Raw genomic sequence first — 8421 nt, forward strand, 5'->3', positions numbered from 1 at the left:
CACGGTGCTCAGGTATTCTGCCACTGTGTATTCTCTGTTTAGGGCCAGATAGCATTCTAGTTTACTCTGTTTTTGTGTTGCTTCTTTCCAATGTGTCAGATAGTTTTCCTTTTGCTGTTTTATAATTTGGTTTAGTCCAATGGGTTTTCTATCTCGTGGCTCTGTTTGTGTTTGTGCCCGGAGTTCCAGGGCCATATGGCTGAGGGGGCATCTCTCTAGAGACAGAAGTAATGTTTGACTTGTGGGAAGTGTTGTGGTTTCGCTGGCCCTAAAATGTGTTGACCTAGATCGTCTGTGATGTTTGCAAGTACTTGCAAAAGTCACAGTCAATTGAATTCCAGGTGAGTGTGTGTGTGTGTGTGTGTGTCTGCGTGCGTGCGTAAGTGAGAATATGCATGTGTGTTTCTATTCAATTGTGTGTTTGCTGCTGTATGTAAGTAGTGTGTGTGCGTGCGTGTGTGTGTAGTGTGTGATTGAGGGGGGTGTGCATGTCTGACTCATACTTATGCAACAGGGAAATGTGCACACAGAGGAATGTAGCCTATATGAACTGAGAGATGATGACAACAGTGTAAAAAGGACATTAGAGAGTGATAGATTTCATTCCAAGCCCTTTGTATCAACAAAGGTGTTTTACCGTGTTTATATGAACACCCATCCTTTCATGAGCAGGACAGGTGTTTGCATCAACTCCCATCCTTTCATGAGCAGGACAGGTGTTTGCATCAACTCCCATCCTTTCATGAGCAGGGCAGGTGTTTGTATCAACACACATCCTTTCATGAGCAGGGCAGGTGTTTGCATCAACTCCCATCCTTTCATGAGCAGGGCAGGTGTTTGCATCAACTCCCATCCTTTCATGAGCAGGGCAGGTGTTTGCATCAACTCCCATCCTTTCATGAGCAGGGCAGGTGTTTGCATCAACTCCCATCCTTTCATGAGCAGGGCAGGTGTTTGCATCAACTCCCATCCTTTCATGAGCAGGGCAGGTGTTTGTTGTCACTTTTGCCACAGTATCGGAGTGGTAGCTGTATACTCCTTCTGCATGGCTGTCACATATGTGTGTGCATACATGAGACAGAGAAAGTGAATTAAAGAGTATATTTGTATTTCCATGTCTTGTTTTAAGACCCATTCCTTATGGGATTATAAAACACAAAAACCTAATTGCAACCGTAGGTCCAAACACATTCCCTGTGTTTGTACATGTGTGCCTGTGTGTGTGTGTGTGTGTGTGTGTGTGTGTGTGTGTGTGTGTGTGTGTGTGTGTGCATGCTTGTGTGTCACACCACACACGTCCTCAAACGTTTGTGGCTGTCTTTAACCTCTTAGGCCCTACAGTATGTACCTTGTCGTAGAAAATAGACGATATACAAGCCCACAGCACGTCGCACCGTGGTACGTTGTGATCTGAAAGATCACAAAAAAAGTTTATCAAGGTGCAACATCTTGAAACAACATTTCTTCTGTTGTTGCAAAACCATTAAGAAGTGAGAACACAGTGGCACTTTGATTATGATGAGTGTATATTTACTCAGCAATTTGTTGTCCCGGAAGTTTGGAGGATCAAAATATACAGAGGAAGTGTCCCTGTGGCCCCCGGGGCGCAACGTAATCAAAGGCAGGCATGATGCAACACCACCACAGGGCCTTTCATGCTGCCAGATTTCCATGATGGATTATAAATCAAAACTCCTTTTAACTGTCTTGAAAATATTTTTATAATGGGAAAGCCGGCCCAACCTCCGGCAAGCCTCTACTGCCTCCAGCATGTCCACCTGGCCCCACAGAACACAAACACGCGCACGCACACACACGCTATTGCGTGCTGAAGCATGAATTATACTTCAGTTATTGCTTCCTCTGGTCTACTGCCGCTATAATGTTTATATTATATTTATGTATAAAAGTGTATTTTTTCACTTCTGTATCAGGGATAGGAAGGTATTGAAGGAAATTACTGTGCTGTATAAGCTCACAACGCTTGTAGATCGACAATTCTCAGCACGGCGCTCTGTTGTACAACAAAGTTGTAGTATGCATAGACTGTAACAAATATGGACGAAGGGAATCCATTGGTTTCTAAAGACCTGATTTGAAGCAAACTTTTTCTGAAAATTCAAATCGACCATCTTGGAAAAGCAACCGGAAAAGACCTAGAAACATACCCTTCTTCATGATCATCAAATTTCTAATTAATGGGACCATAATTTACAAAAAAACGCATATCATGGTAATTGAAAAAGACTATAGCAACTCAAAGCATAAAGTATTTATGACAATGATTACTAAACTATAGGTAATAAAATGTTAGTTAGGTCAAATGTAATCAGTGGTGTAATTGTTCTGTAGTCAGCAGGGGCGAAATAGCGGCACCTGCTGGGCCATTAATGAGAAGTTGGCACTGACACATGGACATCTGTCAGTGCTAGTCTGGCTGTACTCATGTATTGTATGAAGTGAAGTTGTCAGTACATTATGTACTGTAACAATGTGGTCATCATCCATTTATTTCTTCATAATGTGATTCATCATCGGTGTGATCCTGTTGTTCCGATTATCCATGGCATGATGCTTAAAGGGACACTTCACCCTTTTTGCAAAAAAATATATGTTAATGACGTTTAGAAGCTTTAGAACACTTTCCTGGGGGGCTTTATGTATGTGGTTTTAGATATTTTAGATTGTAGCAGTGAGCCTGTTGTCTCTGATGTCATGGACACTGGGCTCACTTCCTTCCTGGACTACATGTTGTCTCAGTAAGACAGCTCTTCCCCTATCCGCAAGGAGGAGCAGTGCACCAAAGAATTATGGGAATTGTAGTCCAGGAAGGTAGTGAGACCAGTGTCCATGACATCAGAGACAACAGGCTCACTGCTACAATCTAAAATAACTAAAACCACATATTACACACATAAATACCCCCAGGAAAGTGATCTAAAGCTTCTAAACGTCATTGTCTCCACCAGGCCGAAGGCATGTGGGGAGAGTATGTTTTGCACTCCGTCCGTCCGTGTGTCCGTCCGTCCGTCCGTCCGTCCGTCCGTCCGTCCGTCCGTCCGTCCGTCCGTCCGTCCGTGTGTGTGTCCGTCCGTCCGTCCGTGTGTCCGTGAGCAGCTAATCTCGGCCACCGTTAACCCGGTCGATGCCAAATTTTGCACACACACTCCCTGGATGCCAACGATGAACCTCTGCGCCAAACTTTCCAGAACGGCCTGTTATAGCGCCACCAGGAGGCCGCTTTGTGCAAAACAAGTTTTTGCACAGTACACCTACAGATTTTGTCCAAACATCACGCAAATTGGTACACAGTCTCTCTAGAGCCATTCAACGAAACCGGTCTTTCAGATTTCTCACACTCCATCCTGATTGGTTAAGATTGGCTTCCAAAGTTCACAGGAGTGCTCAGTTTCAAACAAAATGCTGCAAATCATGAAAACATCGCGTGATTTCCGTGAAATTGTGCACCCACATTCCCACTAGGCCGAAATGCCACATGAACAATTTCAACTCAGACTCAAGGTGGCGCTATAACTGGCCGAAAAGTGTTTTTACCTCTAACTGCACGGATCTGTGGATAACTTTGTATGCCAACTCCCTAGAGGCCAAGGAAAAACCTTTGCCTGGAATTTTTCACATCTGCTCTTTATAGCGCCACCAGGAGGCCGACATATGTAAAACACATTTTCTATTATTACTCCTTCAGATTTTATCCAAATTTCACGCAAATCGGTATACACTATCTCCATAGTCATGTGATCAACACGGAGCGGCACCATTTCCCATCTTCCATCCTGATTGGCTAAGATTGGCTTCCAAAGCTCACACGATTCGTCCATTTCGAAAAAAGGCCACAAATCACAAACACAGTGTGCAATTTCCGTTAAATTATACACGCACATTTTCACTAGGCCGAGGACGACATGCCACCATTTTTTCCTCAAAATCAGCCTCACGGTGGCGCTATAACAGGCCAATTCCTGTTTTTATCTATAACTGCATCGATCTGTATACAACTTATGTATGCACACATGGAAAAACATTGTACCTGCATCCCTCCAACACGAACCTCCGGCCCAAATCTTCCTCAACAGCCTGTTATAGCGCCACCATGAGGCCACAACCTGACCTGCCCTGGTGGAGACCTGTGTCGATTGGCACTTTGTCTAGTTAACATATATGTTTTTGCAAAAAGGGTGAAGTGTCCCTTTAATGTTGGCAGCTCAGTGCATCTCAAGCAGGCTGTTCTCCCCACAACAAGCCCATGGTTTACCTGGTGGTGGTGGTTCTCAAACATGCTCGGTTGCTCATGCTGTCATCCAGTTGTGGTTTGGCCCTGGAATATCAACAGTCCTTCAGTTTCACTCGACAGGTAATTGGACAGCAGGTATGAGATTTTGACTTGTCACTTTGATGCCTGCTGCACAAAGTGTGAACACATATTGACAGGACACGTTACAACGTGTGTTTGTTTTGAAGAATGTCAAGACTGCAAGAGCTCATGCACGCATCACAAAAGCCCTTTTTTATATCGTGGAACTATTCAAGAGTATAAATGTTCCTATTGTTGTGGCTGGCAGGAAAGGAACTGAAGTGGCTGTCATTGTGCAATTGAATACTTTGCACAAGAAAGGTGCTGTAGGCCTACTCTTATAAAAAATAATTAAAAAAAGCTCTATTCTGATTTTTCATGGCAGGGGTTCCCAAACAACAACATTTTCATGGGTCACGAGTAAATTTCCTATATTCAAAATATACTGTATATTATATCAAACGATTAGAATGTTCTTTTTATTTCTCCAGGAATTAGAAAATAATTCAAACATGTTTGAAAAGTTCTAAAAAGTGGGGGGGAAATCCATGAATGAAAAAACCTTTAAGAAATGGTGAGAATAACGAATCTACATGTTGCATTGAAACACGTTGTGAGCTTGTAGATCGGCTATTTTCACAGTCTTTGTAAAAGGTCTTCAAGTTCAGGTCCCCGGGAGACACCAAATGCCCCTTTTGCGTCTCGAGCTGAAAGGTTAGTTCAGTAACAGGGGAGTCTCCGTCTATCCACACCTTACTAAACACCAATTTCATCCAGTCAGAAGAGAGAACCAATTTATCAGTCTTCAATGTTTTTGTTCCAATTTTGTCTGTTCTTTTCATTTTATTCACTTCCTATTATCCTGTGTACTGTATGGGTTCTCTCAAACATTGAACAATTATGACTTTACAGTAGCTTACCTTTTATCAGCAGTGTTTAGGTGCAGGCAGAAGTCTGCATGCCAATCAGCTAGAGCAGTGGGCACATTTTAGGGTCTCAGTCGTTCTCAAACATCTTCATGTCAAGGACCACAAAAACAATATTGATTATCGGCTATTTTTGAATACTGTAGCTGAAAAATAAAATAGATAAAGGTGAAACTACTTCAAAGATCACACCCGTGTGAAGTGAGGGGCACTAATATATAAAAGTCTAACTCATGTTGATTAGGTGATGTAATGGTGATGTGAAACAAACGGTTCCAACACAAACATTAAACGCCATTAAAGAGACAATATGACGTAAACGACACATGACGTAAATTGACGTAAATGCGTTTACTAAACAAACTTTGAACTAAAGAAAATATTAAACCTGTGTATAGGAGGGGCTAGCGCCCCTCAAAAATAATGGGCCTAGCTATCATACTGCATGGAAACTGTGAGATTTGAAACAATCTGCAACTAGCCAGTCTGATTCACCAAGTTTAAAGGAACTATATAAGATATATCTTATCATCTTGTCTTATCTCAGAAACTCACGTAATGTTCCATTCATAAAGTTACTCTTTGCTTGTGACCCAGTGGTTGCGATGCTGTGTGAGTAGATTGTATGTGGACATGCATTTCCTTATTGCTTAGATTCTATAAGGATTATAGTGGCCCACGGTAGGCCAGATGACATGGGGCTGCTGGTGCCTGGGTAGTTAAGGAGGGTTTAGGGATTATATGGGGCTTTTTGACTCCTACTGTGGCCATCCGTGCAATAAACACATGCACTCATGTTATATAGAGTATGAAAGGTTTTGGATGAAAGCGACCTCCCCGGCGGTAGGTTTACGTTTTTACCTGTCACGGGGCGTTTGCATTAGCGGAGAAGAAGAAAAAAGGTAAAGAAAAGAAAAAAGCAAGTCATAAAGACGCCGCTGCCAGAGGCCAAGTCAGGAGGTCAGCAAGAGTGAAAAGATGAAGCATTTGTCCTCACGCAAGGCAACACGAGAGAGAGAGAGAGAATAGACAGACCGATATTTCAGCCGATATCTCGGTCTCGGTTCTACAAAATTATACAAGTTTAACATGTACATTCATCAAATTTAATCTAATAAATGTTTCGTATTGATTATTGGCATCGGACCCAAACACTCTGGCATCGGTCGGGCTCTAAGTGAGAGAGAGACAGCGACCTGCCTGTCCGGTTTTTCACACTCTTGGCTCCGTCGTGCATGCGAACAACTTGTAAATGACATAGGAAGCCGAGGTGTGGAGAGTCAAAGTGCCCCGGGCCTGGGTAGTTTACACAGAGCCGCAGCATTAATCCACCATCAACCCTGCCATGCCAATAAAGTGTACTGGAATCTGCGGACATATGCTCAAAACCAAATCACAACAATGAATAATGAGGCAACACAAGAAGTCTGAGTTATAGAGTATAGAGATTTACTCGAGCAAGGAGACAAGACTTACATGAACCAACCCCATGTATGGAAACCCCAGTCTGACTCTCAGAGTGACAACCAGAGAAGAGCTTTTATAGCTCTTCTCTTCTCCCACACGACAACCCCCAACATAGCCATAAGGCATTCACCACATGGGCAGTGACGTCATAAAACACTTGGAGTATTCTTACAATGTTTATCTCTAAACTTCCACGACATTACCCCACTTTTAAACATTTAAAAACTCATAAACACCATTTTATCAGTACATTGCAGATGCAGGCAAAAACCTGGAACACAAAATAAACACTCACTCATATCGTACGGGCAGGCGAAAAACCCCTTTTCATACAACATTATCTCGTAACGTTCTGGGAAAATTCCTACACCGGCCTATCTCATAAGAGAAAACGACCACCACATGGCTTACGACATGATAAAAACATAAAATCAACAACATAGTATATACAACAAAACACATCAGAATACACAGGTATTCAGGCACAAACATAAATCAATATACAGTGACACAATGGTTTTATAACAACAAACAAATAAGGCAACGCCAAATTAAACATACAATAACCGTTGCCGACATTGGACCCAAGAAAACATCTCAGCACCATAGTGTGTCCATTCAGAATTGTCCATCAGCCCACTTTGAGGAGCAAGCCAAACCTTTTTAGTTCTTTCACAATGTGCAGGGCCCAGACATGTTGCGAATTTGCAGATTGGCCATTTTCAACAGAACAGCACACGTCCCGGCTTCCCGAAAGACCAGAAATTGTCACCCCACAGGTGACATTCCTGGGGCACATGACCGCACATGATCGCCGGATTCAGAGTTCAGAGTGCTAACAGCACTCTCATTTAGGACCCTCAGTGTCATAGTAGCAGACATGATCGCACATCATCATCATCATCATCATTCATCATCATCATCATTCATGTTGTCGTCTTCATAGGATCATATGGAGCTGGAAAAAACATACTACAAACCAATTTTTTTAAAAGCCCTACTCTATCTAGTCTACCTAGAGTGTTGACGGTGGACTCAACACTTTGTAATATGACGGGAATATGATAATACTTTTAACATGGACACATATATATATACCAGTCAGCTGTTACTTTATAGACTGTTGATACAGCTGTCTACCATCTGACATTCTGACCATCTCCTAAAATACATTATCCCGTCTCCTTAGTACACACAGCATTTGTTATGTCTATGTACTGCTTTAGTTTCTTTGTACAGGCCTATCATTTAATACACACATATTGTTCACCTTTCCGCTCCTAATTTTGTCATAACAAGAGCCAGCCATGACAATATAACTACAATATAACATACAGCAGTATCAAGGAAATCTCTTCAGAACATCAAAATGTTGCATTTAATACTCACAGATCTGATTTCCACAATCCAATGATACTTTTCCCTGTAATTACAGCGATATATACACTTTCGACGCGCATGCACAATTAGGTTAGTCATTCCATTAGTAACCATGCTACACACATGTGAGGGATCAATAAATCAATCTCATGACACAACACGCATCTGCTCGCCTCCTCCTTCTTGGACCTAATCATAAACTGAATCAAAACATAACATTTGTACAGGAAACACACATGTATTTCCATACTTTGTCTTTATTTCCCGGGGCGTCCCCCACACATCAGAATCTTACTCACAGGCCTCATCACAGACTCAATTTTACTGCCTTCCTAT

Source organism: Protomyctophum parallelum (genome assembly GCF_964188405.1).
Source record: "Protomyctophum parallelum genome assembly, chromosome: 2".
In the NCBI taxonomy this organism is placed as follows: domain Eukaryota; kingdom Metazoa; phylum Chordata; class Actinopteri; order Myctophiformes; family Myctophidae; genus Protomyctophum; species Protomyctophum parallelum.